This window comes from Rana temporaria, chromosome 12, assembly GCF_905171775.1.
Source record: "Rana temporaria chromosome 12, aRanTem1.1, whole genome shotgun sequence".
NCBI classification, from domain to species: domain Eukaryota; kingdom Metazoa; phylum Chordata; class Amphibia; order Anura; family Ranidae; genus Rana; species Rana temporaria.
In genome coordinates, this window is record NC_053500.1 from 109,023,926 (window position 1) to 109,041,607 (window position 17,682).

A 17,682-nucleotide genomic window follows, 5' to 3' on the forward strand; every position below is an offset into this window, starting at 1 on the left:
ATATACGATTGTCTGCTTGCCTAGTCTTACCTAGGCCGCCGCTGGGTGTACCAAGATGGCCGCCGCTCCGGAGCTAGACTGAAGCTGTGGCCTTTTCTTATAGTGGAGCAATGGAGCTCAATTCACGGATCAGGGGGTGTGCCGATCCGAACATCGTGACCCGTTCGGATCACGGATCAATGACGATCCGTTGCACTACTCCTTTTTTTTTCGCAGACCAATGCATCACATCACGTTGCGCTGTGGCCAAAAGCACTTTGCGAATTGTCACTTGGTGACATTTCAAAAAAATGTAAACAATGCAATGTGTCGTCTGCAGTGCCCCCGCTGTCATCGCATTCTAACACAGCCGCAGGTGTGAACTGGCCCCGATACCGTACCCGGCCCTTTTTTAGGAGCGTGACTTTAGTGATTAGTGGTGTGCTGGTTTGCTGCAGTGCAATGTCAATGTCAATGGCAGCACTGCACCCCCCCCCTTGTGTTCCCCTTGCCTGACCCCCACCCATAATGAGTAATCAGCTAAACTATTGGGTGGTGTTTTCTAATTGGCCAGTTGTTGGGACTCGTTCACACCAGGAGGAGGTGCGGGAAACCCTTGTTCTGTGTGCGTTTCCTGCATAAGGGCTTAAAGTGCACTCCAAATGAAGGAAAACACCCCCCCTCTAAAGAGCGCACACACATAGAAAGTTTTATAAGAAAACAAAGTTCTGTTTCTCCTCCCGGGCGTTACATAGCTATTCACCTTCATTCACCTTCCACTGACTCTCAGGAAAAGCTCAGATAACAAGTTATTCTGGTTTAGGGAATCCATTGATTTGAATATTATCCGGCATGGCCTCTTTAGAACTTATAATTGTAAATGTGTTATATTTAGAAATCCAAACAGCCCCATCATTAGAAATAATAATTATTTAACCAATTGTGGAGACTGTGAGTACTATACACCCCCCCCCCGGCACGCACTGTACACATGCCAGCAATAGTACACTATACTATAATGTATTACTGCTGGGATCTGACGTCTTCCTCTATAGATGGCGTTATTCTGCATTGCGTTGTATATAATGTACTATTGCTGGGATTTGTAGTCCTCTATAGCTGGTGGTATTCTCCATTGCGCTGTATAATGATTATACTGCGCAATGCAGATTACCACTGACCAGTTATAGAGGAACTACAAATCCCAGCAATAGTAAATTATATACAATGCAATGCAGAATACCAGCAGTTAGAGGACTACAAATCCCAGCAATACATTATATAAAACGCAATGCGTTTTACCACTGACCAGTTATAGAGGAACTACAAATCCCAGCAATAATACATTATACAGCGCAATGGAGAATAGCAGCAGCTATAGAGGAACAAATAATCCCAGCAATACATTATATAAAACGCAATGCAGAATACCAGCAGTTGGAGGACTACAAATCCCAGCAGTGCAGTGTGCCCCTTTTTTTTTTTTTTCAAACAGGAAACTTTAAAACAGGTCGGTCCCCCTTACCTGTTTCTGAACAATCTGTGCACCTGGCGGCTCCCATCCCGAGTCCCTCAACAGGTCGCCGTCGTCTCCAGAATGACGCCGCAGGCTGCACTGCCTCCTGGTGCTGGTCCGGTCCATCTGTTGCTCTGCCTCCTGCAGCCCTCGCTCCTTCACATCATGCGGCTGAGTGTGCGACCAGGGGCGGGGCCACTTACGTCACTCACCGACGTAGGCGCCACCACGTAGCCAAGGACACACACACTGAGACTGAGTGACAGTCAGAGTGACTGCACAGGTCAGCGCCGCTGCGGGTACCAGGGGAGACAGGACTCGTCCTTCAGATGCCGCCGGCAGCCCAGACACACACTCTACTATCTTGATGATCTGGCGGGTGACTGGTCAATTTTCCGCCCTGTTCCCTGGCGCCATAAGGCAAGTTCCCTTGTTGCCTTGCGCTAGCACCGGCCCTGCTTATGGAGTATGCCCAGTCCGTCTGCCCTGCTACCCCCACATTTGCCCGGAAATTCCTGACTTTCAAAATGATCGCTGGGAGTTGCTGTGTAAATAAATCACCTGTAATAGCTGACGCTGTAAAAAAATAACACTTTCTGACGCAACATTTTATAAACACTGTGCCAGAAGAGATATAAAGTCAATCGGGAGACCAGCCAATGGGGTCTTAGGACCCGCTTCCTCATTGGGTGGGAGGGAAAACTGCAAGACATTAGGGCAATGCTGTATCCTGGCCTAGGCCAACAAGGCCCAGGCCAGCACTTTGCAGGGGGGCAGCACGGACAGTGTCCCCACCGGCTTGCGCTACACTGTTAGACAAATTAGTTTAGTGCCCCCATAAATCGGCCGCACTACTTTCAGTATGTGGGCAGTTGGCATTCTGCAACTGTGGGGGGGGGGGGGGGGGTCGCTTCAATTTTTTTTACCATCCCTGTCCCATTGCAGAGATTTCCCTTCACTTCATGTCCCATAGCCAAACAGGAAGTGAGAGGAAATCTATGCAAAATAAGGGAATCCATTGCCTCCCCCCCCCAGACCATCAGAACTAGTGTCTCCACTTGAAAATTTCAGGGTGGGTCTTAAACCGCAAGGGGTGTGGCCTTGACAGGAAGGGGTGTGTCATATTCAAATTAGGGGGTGCACGAGTTTAGTCAGGCCTAGGGCAGCACAAAAACGAAATACACCCCTGCGCCATTTTTAACGCTATAGCGCCTGCAATACGCTCCAGTGTGAAAGGGGTCTAAGACTTGGTTCACGCTGCAGCGACGCGGGAACCCTGCAAATCCACTGCGAGTTCCCGCATTGCATGTCTCCCGGCGGCAGTTCACACTGCCCTCTGCGAACTGCTGGAAGTGTCATTTAAAAGTGAATGGCCTCCCCAAATCTGTTTGCATATCGAAAAGCGATCTGCGAATTCGGACAGGAATCGGATTCTACCTATGCGATCAGATTCTGTTGCGGACCAAAAAAAGGGTTCTGTGCGAATTTGGTCCGAATTCGATGCAAATTCAGCCATTCAATCTATATACCTGAAATTGCATCGCACACATTGCATGTGATTTGCGCTGCGAATTACATCCGACCTCGGACAACTCTGCAGTGTGAACTGGCACTTAGAGGGGTAAATCTTCCGGAGGTCAAGTGAGTAAGCACTATTTAGAGGAATGATAGAGATGCAAAGTAACATTATTTATAAATCATATACAGTGCAACAATCAGGGTATATAACATTGTTACATTTGTATCTATTCTCTTTTATTCTTGGATGAGCTTGCATATGATAAAGCAGCCCCACAAAAAAAATATATAATTCCCATTGAACCCCATTATTAACCCTTAGTTTACCCTGTAGGCCCTAATGACTTCTGTCATCTACAACAGCTCCCCCTTACCATGTGTGTATTTTAGCTGTCTGCTTAGGCCCCATGCACACGAGAAGCAAATGCAAACACATGTAAACTCAAGTTTTCAAAGGCAAAAACTGGCGTTTAAAACGCCCGTTTTTGCCGTGAATTTCACGGCGTTTTGCCGCGTTTATCTGCGTTTTACCGCGTTTGCGCCTATCAGCATTTATAACAAAGACATTGTAGACCCTCCCAAAGCTTTGAAACGCAAAAACTTTTGCGTCTGGACCCAAAATTTTGCTTCTGAAAAACGAGCCTAAACCCAACTGCTTTAAAACGCAAAAAAAAACGTTTTGCATGGACACAAAGGATAACATTTAAATATGTTCAGGGGCAGTTGAAAAAAATGCCCAAATGCCTCTGAACTCGAGTTTACCAGCGTCTCGTGTGCATGGGGCCTTAGAGTTTAACTTTTAACCATTTCATCTCTCATCCCTGTACCAGAGCAATTTTTGCATTTCTACTATGGGCCTGAAAGGGTGAACAGTGTTTTTATGTAACACGGCATTTGTTTGATACACGTCACTCATTCAGGGTTTACATCTACTTTTCCAACCTCAAATCCTCGGGTAAATAATATCTCTTCACATGCATTCAAGATGATCTGTACCTATTACTCATAACACACACGTAAGTAATCGCTCGTGTACACGCACATGTATGGACATAAATCCTTGTCTCCTGTTAAGGGAAATACATCCAAAAACTCACATACAGCATATTGTTTAATCCATTTCCATGGGCAGAATCATGTTGCAGATGTGGCTCCCAGGTGCTGCAAATACAGGCGTATTTTATGATGTATGGCTATAGGCTGTACAGTATGCCCAGGTGCAAGAGCCCGAATACTACTAAAAGTTCTTCATCCTTCTCTGGCGTTCGCACTATCATGTCTTCCACAAAGGAGCCCGACAAGCAATGTTTGCTCATGTGACAAATTTGTGGATACAGCTGCCACCATTGATTTTTACAGAGGGATTTACGAGGTTAAATGTATGTCATTGTGATGTTGACTTCAAACAGACTGACTTTGAAGATGAAGTAAACCCTCTCGTCCAAAAAAATTAAAAAAGACAACCTGCAAGACAAAGGCATAATGAGCTAGTATGCTAGTAGCTCATTATGAATTACTTACCTGAGATCGAAGCCTCCGCAGCAGCACTTGTTCGCCTCCTCCGACGCCGCCATCATCCCTGGAGTGACTTCCGGGTATCGCTGCTCCGGCGCGGTGACTGGCCGGAGCAGCGATGACGTCACTCCCGCGCGGGAGCCGCCACTAACGGCGTTATGCCATTAGTAACGGCATGCTCAGTGCGCCTGCGCCCGTAGACATCGGTTTCCGCAATTTTTTGCAAATATCTCTTAAACCTTTTAGGTTTGGGAGATATTTCTTGCACCTACAGGTAAGCCTTAAAGGAGTTGTAAAGGAAAACATTTTTTTTCTATGAAATGACTGTTTACAGGGTATAGAGCAGGGGTACCCAACCTTTTCAGGAGCGAGGGCCACTTAAGAGACTTGGTAACTGGTCGTGGGCCACAATGAGCAGAGCAGGTGGAAGAGCGGATGACGGGTCCATGTCCACTCCGCATATGCAGAGTGGACATGGACACGACCCACTCTACTCTATGGACCCTCTGATCTGCTCAGATGGAAGGGGACGGATCCCCCCTTCTGTTTTTTTCTTTTTTATTGAATTTTGATTTTTGATTGAATTGGAGGTAGGTGGGTATATGGCCACAAGTCCATTTACATCTGTGGCCCCAAAGAGGTGACCAGGGGGTCTGATTGGGTTGGACTGATCATGTCCAAGAGGCCTAAGGCTGCTTTCACGCTGATGCACTGCAGTTTACCCACACCAAGGGTGCAGCGCAGTGCGCCTGCGGATTTTCTGTGGGTTAGCTGCACTTTGCCATAGACTTCTATTATATCCTGCAGGTATAGTGCATTTTCTGAAGTGCACCAAACAGAAGTCTATGGCAAAGTGCAGTTAACCCGCAGGTGTTCTGCAGTGCAACTACAGATCAGTATGAAAGCAGTCCAGTAACCACTGCAGAACAAATATGCCCATCTATACACTTTAAGTTTAGTAATAAACGCTACCTTTAATTACAGTCTTCAATTCAGGTATCGCCAGCTATTGCTGTACCCAGGCAGAATGCATTTGATATCACTCCACAAATGATAGGAGTTGGCGCTTTACAGGAAGTATCGGCTTATGCGGTACTGCTCTGCAGCCGCTTACTTCCCAACACAGATGCTCTGGGATGGTGGCTCGACATCCCACAATCTGGGCTTGCCAACCTGCGATCCCAGAGCAGGAGGCCGCGGGCCACATCAGAGGGCTACGCGGGCCACATGTGGCCCCCAGGCCACTGGTTGGGCACCCCTGGTATAGAGACATAATAGTTAACTGATTCCTTTTAAAAATTATTAAAAATAGATAAAAATCAATAATATAATGTACCTACAGTTTCAGTTTCGTTTTTGCATGCTGTTTCCTGCTTCTGTGATGAACAGAGACAAAGAGCCAATACAGGGCAGTGATGGTTTGGAAAATGAAACTGATTGGTTTTGAGGGGTTTTAGACGCACAGTAATTACACCTCCTTGATTAGTGCCACAGAGAGAAGGCTCCCATGACTTTTTTCATCAGGAAACAGACTGTTCAGAACAGAGGATTACAGCAACATCAGAGCAAAAACGAACAATGAGGACATGAAACCAGGACTGCAGTAAGGTAAAGGAAGCTATTTAGCTAAAAAAAAAATCCTTTAGTGACACTTTAATCTAGGCTTACCTGTAGGTTAAAGTGGTTGTAAATGGTTTACAACCTCTTTAAGGAAGGCTATACATTACATTTTCATTCATTTAGCAGGTTAAATGGAAAAAAAATATGTGCAGATTTTACTCATTTACATATTCAAGGTGGATGGGGGAATTCCTCCATCTTCACCCGGTCTTCCAGGTTTGTGGGCTCCAGCTCTGATCGCCCCCCATCACAGAGCACTGAAGGTACTGCACGGGTATGCCGTCCCTCCAGAGCGCAGGCACTGGTGATGTCACTGACTGAATCCTGTGTGAATATCTCCTAAATTGTGCAGGTTTAGGAGATATTCACTATACCTATAGGTAAGCTTATTTTGTAGGCTTGCCTGTAGGTACTAGTTAAAAAGTAGACTTCCACTTTTTAAGTTTTTGTTTTTGTTAAAGCGGCTGTTTTTTTTTTTATGGTTCTCTTCTGCTTTTTTGAGTTACAGCAATAAAATTAGACCAGCGTCTAGAAATGTTTCTATTGTAAAAAAAATGGGAAGTTTTGAGTAAGCGGCAAGTCTGTGGTTACTTATGTTGTTACTGAAAGCTGTTTCTGTTTCGGTAAGTTTGTATCAGCATTTTGAAAAGGTGAGCGTCAGGCGTCAGATGGGCGATTCTGCTGCTAGAGACAAATAGCCAGCAATAGGATCAGCAGGAAGCTACTTCTATATCCCTATAAAATCGCTCCTTCTGTAGCCAGATGCAGTGGGAGGCCGCTCTGCCGCTGGCGAGAATCTGGCTAAGATCCCATACACACTATTCGATTCTTTGCAGATTTACCAAAACCATGTAGTGCAGGGGCTGCCTGATTGCATACACATTGAAACTCTTAAAGGGGTTGTAAACCCTCATGTTTTTTCACCTTCATGCATCCTATGCATGAAGGCTAAAAAACTTCTGGCAGTCACCAGCCCCTTCCCCACCCCCCCCCCCCCCCCGTTTTACTTACCTGAGCCATGGAATGCACTCAGCGGTGACGCGATGTCCCTCTCTCCACGGTGTCCCGGCTCTTGATTGGATAGAGCGATAGCAGCGCAGACACTGGCTCCCACTGCTGTCAATCAAATCCAATGACGTGGGTGCCAGGGCGAGGCAAACATTCAATGGCTGACTTGGGAGCGCGCCTGCAAAAAAAAAAAAAACGCTTCTCCTAGGGCAGTGATGGCGAACCTTGGCACCCCAGATGTTTTGGAACTATCTTTCCCATGATGCTCAACTATACTGCAGAGTGAGCATCGTGGGAAATGTAGTTCCAAAACATCTGGGGTGCCAAGGTTCGCCATCACTGTCCTAGGGTGTTATCTGAAGTGGGGAGGAGCCCCGAGAGCCGCAGAGGGACCCCAGAAGTCGCGGATCGGGGCTAACTCTGCAAAACAAGCAGCACATTGGAGGTAAGTATGACATGTTTGTGTCCCCTTAAATTGGTGCTTGGCATAGGGGGTGTCCCCTTAAATTGGTGCTTGGCATAGGGGGTGTCCCCTTAAATTGGTGCTTGGCATAGGGGGTGTCCCCTTAAATTGGTGCTCGGCATAGGGGGTGTCCCCTTAAATTGGTGCTTGGCATAGGGGGGTCCCCTTAAATTGGTGCTTGGCATAGGGGGTGTCCCCTTAAATTGGTGCTTGGCATAGGGGGTGTCCCCTTAAATTGGTGCTCGGCATTGGGGTGTCCCCTTAAATTGGTGCTCGGCATAGGGGGTATCCCCTTAAATTGGTGCTCGGCATAGGGGTGGCTCCTTAAATTGGTGCTCGGCATTGGGGTGGCCCCTTAAATTGGTGCTCGGCATAGGGGTGGCCCCTTAAATTGGTGCTCGGCATAGGGGGTGTCCTCTTAAATTGGTGCTCGGCATAGGGGTGGCCCCTTAAATTGGTGCTTGGCATAGGGGGTGTCCCCTTAAATTGGTGCTTGGCATAGGGGGTGTCCCCTTAAATTGGTGCTTGGCATAGGGGGTGTCCCCTTAAATTGGTGCTTGGCATAGGGGGTGTCCCCTTAAATTGGTGCTTGGCATAGGGGGTGTCCCCTTAAATTGGTGCTTGGCATAGGGGGTGTCCCCTTAAATTGGTGCTCGGCATAGGGGGTGTCCCCTTAAATTGGTGCTTGGCATGGGGGGTGTCCCCTTAAATTGGTGCTTGGCATGGGGGGTGTCCCCTTAAATTGGTGCTTGGCATGGGGGGTGTCCCCTTAAATTGGTGCTCGGCATAGGGGGTGTCCCCTTAAATTGGTGCTCGGCATAGGGGTGGCTCCTTAAATTGGTGCTCTGCATTGGGGTGGCCCCTTAAATTGGTGCTCGGCATAGGGGTGGCCCCTTAAATTGGTGCTCGGCATAGGGGTGGCCCCTTAAATTGGTGCTCGGCATAGGGGTGGCCCCTTAAATTGGTGCTCGGCATAGGGGTGGCCCCTTAAATTGGTGCTCGGCATAGGGGTGGCCCCTTAAATTGGTGCTCGGCATAGGGGTGGCCCCTTAAATTGGTGCTCGGCATAGGGGTGGTCCCTTAAATTGGTGCTTGGCATAGGGGGTGGTCCCTTAAATTGGTGCTTGGCATAGGGGGTGTCCCCTTAAATTGGTGCTTGGCATAGGGGGTGTCCCCTTAAATTGGTGCTCGGCATAGGGGGTGTCCCCTTAAATTGGTGCTTGGCATGGGGGGTGTCCCCTTAAATTGGTGCTCGGCATAGGGGGTGTCCCCTTAAATTGGTGCTTGGCATGGGGGGTGTCCCCTTAAATTGGTGCTTGGCATGGGGGGTGTCCCCTTAAATTGGTGCTTGGCATAGGGGGTGTCCCCTTAAATTGGTGCTCGGCATAGGGGGTGTCCCCTTAAATTGGTGCTCGGCATAGGGGTGGCTCCTTAAATTGGTGCTCGGCATAGGGGCGGCCCCTTAAATTGGTGCTCGGCATAGGGGCGGCCCCTTAAATTGGTGCTCGGCATAGGGGCGGCCCCTTAAATTGGTGCTCGGCATAGGGGCGGCCCCTTAAATTGGTGCTCGGCATAGGGGCGGCCCCTTAAATTGGTGCTCGGCATAGGGAGCAGCCCCTTAAATTGGTGCTCGCATAGGGGGCGGCCCCATAAATTGGTGCTCGGCATAGGGAGCAGCCCCTTAAATTGGTGCTCGGCATAGGGAGCAGCCCCTTAAATTGGTGCTCGCATAGGGGGCGGCCCCTCAGTTTGGACCCCGACGTGGAGGGCTGTCTCCTTACATAGTGGGTCAGAGTAGGCTGAAACCAAATCTGCTAGTGCAGAGTTTGGCAGTGGAAAGGGTAAGGGCTTACTGTCTTCTTTTACAGGGGAGTTTTGTTGAGTAGGTTTTGTATAAGGAACTGGATCACTTTAACACTTTTACATTGGTAATGTGCAGGCAGGGAGCTAATGCCCTAAAATATTTAGTTTGTTCTCCCCTCCTCTCTGTGACATAAGTTACACAGAGCCAAACAGGAGAAGTTTACATAATGGCCACTGGCTCAAATCTGCTGTTACATGGCGCAGCAGCTTTGTTTTTCTATGTTTGTGAAGTCACTCTATGAAAATATTACTTTAGGTTCTTGGTCTGTACATGACACAATCACTTTTCTTTTTCTGTAGAGTTTCCGTTAAAATGTGCAATCCTGTTTCCTTCCTATTGCACAGAAATAAAGGGAATTGTAACAATGAAACCTCATATTGGGGCCAACTGGTCACTCATGGGAGAGTTGGGTGTGCAGTGTGATTCTGCTGGTCTTTGGAAGATGGCTTATATAGTCGTCATCTACAGGGTGTCCCAAAAGTTTGCATCCAATGACAAGATAGTATTTGAATTCTTAATTTTTTTGTAAAAACGTTTCTCAAATTGACCTTTGCAACACCTTTGTGTATATGCTAAATACAAGAATGATGAACGTTTCTTAAAGTGGTTGTAAAGCCTTACATATACCCAGTAAAGGGACTATCCTCAGGTGATGCACAGAAATGAAACCAATCCTCCTACATAAGTTGTATCTGCAGTCTTCTCTACATCCGTTCAAGTGCTGAATTTATAAGCCTGTCTGAGGGTTCAGAAAAAGGGGGCGGAGAGCTGAAGTTAGACTCTGCAAAGTTCAGTGAGGTGAGCTGATTGGAAGGTAAAGGCAAGTTCAGATAGATTACTGACTTCAGAAAAGTGACTTGGACTTTAAGACTCGGTTAGTAAACAAGAGCAAGCGTACAAGCAATGAAGTGAGAACTCCTGACCTGCAAGATTGTTCCTGAGAAGTGACAAATGATTGATGCCATTGGATCACTTTGACAGCTACCTAACCATAGCCTGCATAATGCCTCAGCATAGGTGTATGAATAACCACTACAGTATATTAGAGCTGCACAATTGTTAAAAAATCGTGATCTCGATTCAACCCCCCTGACGATCTTTCATATAACAAGTGGAGAGACTTTATCTGCTCAGCTGTCAAAAGAAAAAGTCCTCTGCCAAGTTTAGATCCAAGGGATAAACTTCTGTGTGTAAACAAAAAGTCCAGGCAGTCTACCAAGTTTTTTTTAACATGAAACATTGTATCTAACTTCCTTCTTAGAGCAAACTTCTGTGTGTAAATGAAGGAAGTTTACTCCCATTTCTGACACTTGTTTCTTAAGTTAAAAATCAATATTTTTTGCTAGAAATTTACTTGGAACCCCCAAACATTATATATATATATATATATATATATATATATATATATATATATATATATCTATATATATATATATATATATATCTAGCAGAGACCCCAGGGAATAAGATGGCAATTGCCGCAATATTTTATGTCGCGCTGTATTTGCCTAGTGGTCTTTCAAATGCAATTTTTTGGGAAAACTTCAATAACTAATAATAATTAAAAAAAAAACAGTAAAGTTAGCCCAATTATTTTTTTTGGTTTTAATGTGAAAGATGTTACGCCACAAGAATCGTGCTCTATCTTCTAAGCAAAAAAATTGTGATTCTCATTTTAGCCAGAATCATGCAGCTCTACCGTATATACTCGAGTATAAGCCGAGGCCATAATTTTACCACAAAAAAATGGGAAAACGTATTGACTCGATTATAAGCCTAGGGTGAAAATGCAGCAGCTACTGTAAGCGGAAAAGAGGGTCAACAATGCCCATTTGCAGCTTCACTGTGTCCATTCTCACTGTGCCCATTGTAGCCTTACTGTGCCTATTCGCACTGTGCCCATTGTAGCCTCACTGTGCCTATTATCACTGTGCCCATTCTCACTATGCCCATTGCAACCTCAGTGTACCTGTATTCTTGACAGGCTGCGGTATCCATTTTTCAAAAGTCGCGGCTTCCTCCTGGTCCCATTCGTTCCGTGATACCTGTCGGGTCACGAGCGTCCATTTTTCAGAAGTCGCGGCTTCCTCCTGGTCCGTGATAGGCGTTTGACAAGGTGTTCGGCTACTGCCTATCGCTGAGATCCTCTCATCCTCGGACTCGGTTTCCCAGCAGACACTGTGTTCAGTGTTCCGCCAATCACGGACCTTCTTTCATCCTCGGACAAGAGGACGTCCATGATGGAAGGAACACTGAACACAGTGCTGGGAAAGTCCGAGGATGAAAGGACCTCCGTGATAGGCGGTAGTGGAACACGGTGTCAAACGCCTATCACGGACCAGGGGGAAGCCACGTCTTTTGAAAAATGGACGCTCGTGACCCGACAGGTACACTGACTCGAGTATAAGCTGAGGGGGCTATTTTCAGCCCTAAAAAAAGGGTTGAAAATCTCGGCTTATACTCGTGTGTATATATGATAACTTTTTTTTTTTTTTTGCGGGGGGTTTGGATGGTAGAACCCCTGGGAGTTTTTACTGCTATCCCAAGCGCCGTTAGAGATATCTATCTTCACTACTTCTGCTGACGTTTTACCAGACAGTGATGTTTATATACTATGCATTATTATTATTCATATTTCGTCTAAATATACTCTAGAAACACATATACCGCGATGTCATTAAAAGTCTCCACTACAGTTCTCAGATCAGCAGATGACCTTGATCAAGAGCATCCAAGTTGGCTGATCAGAACTCCCCCCAGCACTGCCACTCATCCTATTCCACCCACCTCCCCACCAAGGAGTAAGAGAAGAAATAAAAATAGAGAATACATGGAAGGGAGAGGAAAAGAGGGGGAGGAACAAAGAAAAAGGAAGAGAAAGAACAAGAAAAATGGCTAGAGAGGGATGGGGGAAGAAAAAAAAAATTAAGATGAGAGACATAAAAGTGAAAGAAAGAAGATCAAAGGGAAAGAGTTCTACATCCCAATATGTACCATAAGGGACTTTAATACTGTACGAGTGGAAGGGACTCAGGGAGCGCTAAATGTCCGTAGGTTAGGGGCGCAAATTACTTGTCTTGCCTTAGGTGCTGACAACCTACGCTACGAAAATAATTTTACTGTTGGGGGTCCCCACAACTTGGGAAATTTTATCAAGGGGTCACGGCACAAGAAGGTTGAGAACCACTGCTTTAGGGAAAGTATGCCGTTTCTGGCTTTCTGTAGGAACATCAACATGTGTCTGCATCACCTAGTAACCCTGGTTCGGTTTGGCACTTTGTTACTGCTCACTAAGTAGTATGTGGAATTTTGGCTGCTTCTCAGGCATTCCTCTTTAGTAGAATATTATTTCCAGCAGGTCTGTGTGTGTAATGGGGGTGGGAAAGAGCAGCTGTGTGTATAATCTGGGTGGGACGAATGTAAGTAGTTAGACTGCAGTATATAAGATCTAGACATGCCCCTACCTGATTGCTTGTATATGAAAGTGTAGCTTGTGTGAACTCTGTATTCCAAACAAACGTTTATAAGATTGAACCTTGTTATTCTTGCCGTTGTGACTTTACTAATCCTTTCCCTAATCTGCCTTCTCTGTAGATGTGTTACATTGAACCTTGTATTTCAAGAGCACTGCCAATTGCCTCTATATAGCCCAGGACTCAACTTTATTTTTTCCAATTTAGGTAAAGTATATTGTACAAAATTAAATCTTTTGAGACATGACTTCACTGGGTCGCTAAAATGTATAGTGTATACCAGGGGTGCCCAACCTTTTGAAGAGCAAGGGCCACTTAAGTGACTTGGTAACCGGTCGCGGGGCACAATGTGCGGAGTGGGTGGATGGCATGTCCATGTCTGCTCTGCGTATGCAGAGCCGGACAAGGACACAGCCCACAATATTTTATGCGCATCGTATTGGAGGTAGGACACAAGTCGGTTTATGTCTGCCACTACTTAGAGGTGAATGGTGGGTCCAATTGTTCGGACTGACACTGAAAGCTGCCTAAGGCTGCTTTCACGCTGATGCGCTGTGGTTTTCCCGCATCACGGGTGCAATGCAGTGTACCTTTTGGCTTTCCTGCATTTTTGCAATAGACTTCTATTATATTCTGCAGGTTTAGTGCACTTTTAGAAAGCTCACCAAACCAAACTCACCAAACAAGGTAATAACAGAAGTCGATCGCTCAGTGCAGGTAACCTGCTCTGCACCTGCAGATCAGTTTGAAAGCAGCCCAGTAACCAATGCAGAACAGATGCCCAAATATACACTGTGATTTTAGTAATAAACTGACCTTTACTAACAGTATTCTATTCTATTTAATCCTAGAGCAGGAGGTCGCTGGCCACATCAGAGGGCTCCGCGGGCCACATGTGGCTCTTGGGCCACTGGTTGGGCACCCCTGGTGTATACAGAAGGTGGTGGTTAGTCTATAGACCGGGTTGTAAATGGTTGTTGCTGTCATCTGCTTTTGCCGGGTACTGCATCATGTACAATTGAGACACTCCTACAACAGCCTTTCTAACCTGGAGGAGCCCTTGAAATAACTTTTCGGTCTTTGGGGACCCCTGCTAATAATTACTATATCTGTGGCTCACAGTACATTAGCATGGTGTTCACTTCATTGATGTTCAGTAGAAAGAATTACCCTTAACGTGGGTGTTCACCTGAATTTTTTTATTTTTTTTTAAAAGCCAGCAGCTACACATACTGCAGCTGCTGACTTAAAAAAAACGGACACTTACCTGTACAGGTCACCCGCGACGTTGGCAGCCGAGGGCGAGCAGCCATCCACGGTGAGGGAATTAGGAGGTGAAGCACTGCGGCTTCACTGCCTGGTTCCCTATTGCGCATGCGCGAGTCGCGATGCGCCGTCCTCACTGGTCCCCGCTGTGTTCTGGGAGCCGTGTGTTTCCCAGAACACAAAGGGGGGGTGGGCTGACGCCAAGGGGCGGGACTCCCGCAGAGTCTATCCCTGTAAGTGGTGCAAATACCTGTATTATACAGGTATCTGCTCCCCCCTGAAAGGTGCCAAATGTGACACCGGAGGGTTCCGAAAAGCGGAGGTTCACTTTTGGGTGAACCTCCACTTTAATGATAGTTAAAAGGTCACTGGTGTCAGTGGGAACTTATCTGAGAGACAGCAATTGCTCAAGGAACCCCTTACAACCTTTGGAGGAACCCCCGGGGTTGCATTGAATGCTGGTTGATAAAGGATGCTGTAGAATAATTATAAAATTTCTGTTTGACAATTTTGGGATGTGTAACTTATTTCTCCTCAGTAAGCTTGCCCCCGTGTTCTGGCTGGGGGTTAGTCTGCCAGAACAGCTTACTGAGGAGAAACAGGAAGTGAGAAATTCAGACAAAGATAAAAAAACATTTAGAAGGGAAATCGAAGGAAAAGGTACGTTAACCAACAATGCACTAGCTTAAAGGAACCTACTTAGAAAATAAAAAACAAACCTTTACAACCCCTTATCTTGGTGGTTGTTGTAATGGGGAGGTATTGGAACATCTGTCAGGTTTTTATTGCTGTCTCTGTCCCCGTTAGAGAGATTCATCCTCTCTATTCGTCCTGTTTACTGATATTTATTATTATTTATCACAGGCACTTATATAGTGCTGTCAATTTACACAGCGCTTTACATATATATATTGCACATTCACATCATTCTCTGTCCTCAAGAAGCTTACAATCTAAGGTTCCTAACTCCCATTTAGCCCAGGTTCACACTGCTGCTGGATTGAACTTGCACGATTTTATACCCGTATGTCAGTCCAACTTCAGGAGGGGGTTTCAAAAACATCTGCACAGGAACCCGCAGGACAATTTGGATTGTCCACAGAACAGGAATAGAGATGAAATCTTCCAATTGAGACATTGATTCCGGTGAATCCCTCACGTTGGAGGAATTTCCTCTAACTTCCTGTTTTGGCTCTGGGAGAAGAAATGAGGGTAAATCTCCCCAGTGGGACACTGCAAAAAAGAAACAGACTATATCTATAATGAAATACATTTTTTATTTTTTTTTGCCTTTTTAGTTTTTCGTTAAAGGTTCCGCTCCAGACAAAAGAACTTGTGTAAGAATCCAGCAGCCTGCAAGTGGCCGCTTTAGTGCATGTGATCCACTCCTACCTAAATTGTCAGTAAAACAGAGCACAGTAACCAGTTCTTACTTACAGTAGGAGAGAGACTAGCTAAAATGTAGTACAGGGTTGCCTTTATTTGTTCTGTGACCAATCCCTCCAGGTTATTGTATGGTCAGTATAGCTTTCATGGTTTCCTGGTTCGTGGTTTTCCCTCGCCACCATGCTGGGAGCGGATAGAACTTCAAATTTTGACAGATTTTTGGCAGTTACACAACAATCATGCTTTGCTTTTATAAAAGGGAAGGTTCGTTTTTCTAATATTACATTGTGTTGATAATGCACCATCAGTTTAGTAATAAGAAGTGCTTAAAGCGGATGTCCGCCTAAAACAAAAAATTAAAAGTCAGCAGCTGCAAATACTGCAGCTGCTGACCTTTAACAGGACACTTACCTGTCCAGGGCGCCGGAAAAGTCCTCACCTGAAACCGACTCGTCCCCTCTGCACCAGGTGGAGGTTCGGGAATTGCTAGTAAGGAATCAGGAAGTGAAGCCTTGGGGCGTCACATCCTGGTTCCCTACTGCACATGTGCAAAGTCATGCTGCGCGTTCTGAGTGGTCCCTGCTGTCTTCTGTGACATGTGTGTCTCCCAGAAGACAGAAGGGGGGGCGGACATGGCGTAGATCGCCCGGAAGTGGAAGAAAATACCTGTATTAGACAGGTATCTGCTCCCCCCTGAAAGGTGCCAAATGTGACACCCGAGGGTGGTAGGAATCCGGACAACGGAAGTTCAATTTTTGGGTGGAACTCCGCTTTAATAATGTGTGTTTTTTTAATAACCTTAGTATTGCATTGGACACAGTGGGTATAAAAAGGTCTACACACCCCTGTTAGAATGTCAGGTTTCTGTGATGTAGAAAAATGAGATGAAGATGAATAATTTCAGGACTTTTTCCACCTTTTTAATGTGACCTACACTCGGGTCCATAAATATTGGGACATCGACACAATTCTGATCTTTTTGGCTCTATACATTCTATGCTTTAACTGCAGACTTTCAGCTTTAATTTGAGGGTATTTACATCCAAATCGGGTAAACGGTGTAGGAATTACAACAGTTTGTATATGTGCCTCATCTCATCTGTCCATAGGATGATGTTCCAGAACTGTGAAGGCCTTTTTAGATGTTGTTTGGCAAACTCTAATCTGGCCTTCCTGTTTCTGATCCTCACCAATGGTTTACATCTTGTGGTGAACCCTCTGTATTCACTCTGGTGAAGTCTTCTCTTGATTGTTGACTTTGACACACATACCTACCTCCTGGAGAGTGTTCTGGATCTGGCCAACTGTTGTGAAGCGTGTTTTCTTCACCAGGGGGAGAATTATTCAGTCATCCACCCCATTTTTTTTCCCGTGGTCTTTTGGGTCTTTTGGTGTTGCTGAGCTCACCGGTGCATTCTTTCTTTTTAAGGATGTTCCAAACAGTTGATTTGGCCACACCTAATGTTTTTGCTATCTCTCTGATGGGTTTGTTTTGTTTTTTCAGCATAATGATGGCTTGCTTCACTGATAGTGACAGCTCTTTGGATCTCATTGAGAGTTGACAGCAACAGATTCCAAATGCAAATAGCACACTTGAAATTAACTCTTGACCTTTTATCTGCTACTTGTAAATGGGATAATGAGGGAATAACACACCTGGCCATGGAACAACTGAGCAGCCAATTGTCCCATTACTTTTGGTCTCTTTAAAAGTGGGAGGCACATATACAAACTGTTGTAATTCCTACACCGTTCACCTGATTGGATGTAAATGCCCTCAAATTAAAGCTGAAAGTCTGCAGTTAAAGAACATGTTGTTAGTTTTATTTTAAATCCATTGTGGTGGTGTATAGAGCCCAAAAGACTAGAATTGTGTCCATGTCCCAATATTTACAGCCCTGACTGTATAAACTGTACAAATCAATTGAACAACAAACTGAAATCTTTTAGGTGGAGGGAATTAAAAATAAAATATGGTTCCATAAGTGTGCACACCCTTAAACTAATACTTGGTTGAAGCACCTTTTGATTTTATTACAGCACTTAGTCTTTTTGGGTATGAGTCTATCAGCAT

The 17,682-nt window shown here is 45.5% G+C and overlaps 1 protein-coding gene across 3 annotated transcripts in view; it reads left to right on the forward strand.

The window, feature by feature from the left end:
- The window catches only part of SEC14L1 (SEC14 like lipid binding 1), a 96,989-nt gene that overhangs the window by 5,164 nt on the left and 74,143 nt on the right, over positions 1-17,682 (forward strand). For all 3 annotated transcript variants that reach the window (XM_040330128.1, XM_040330130.1, XM_040330129.1), the window contains exon 2: positions 13,078-13,163. The gene's annotated coding sequence lies outside the window, so the exon portion shown is untranslated. The remainder of the gene's footprint in view (positions 1-13,077; positions 13,164-17,682) is intronic.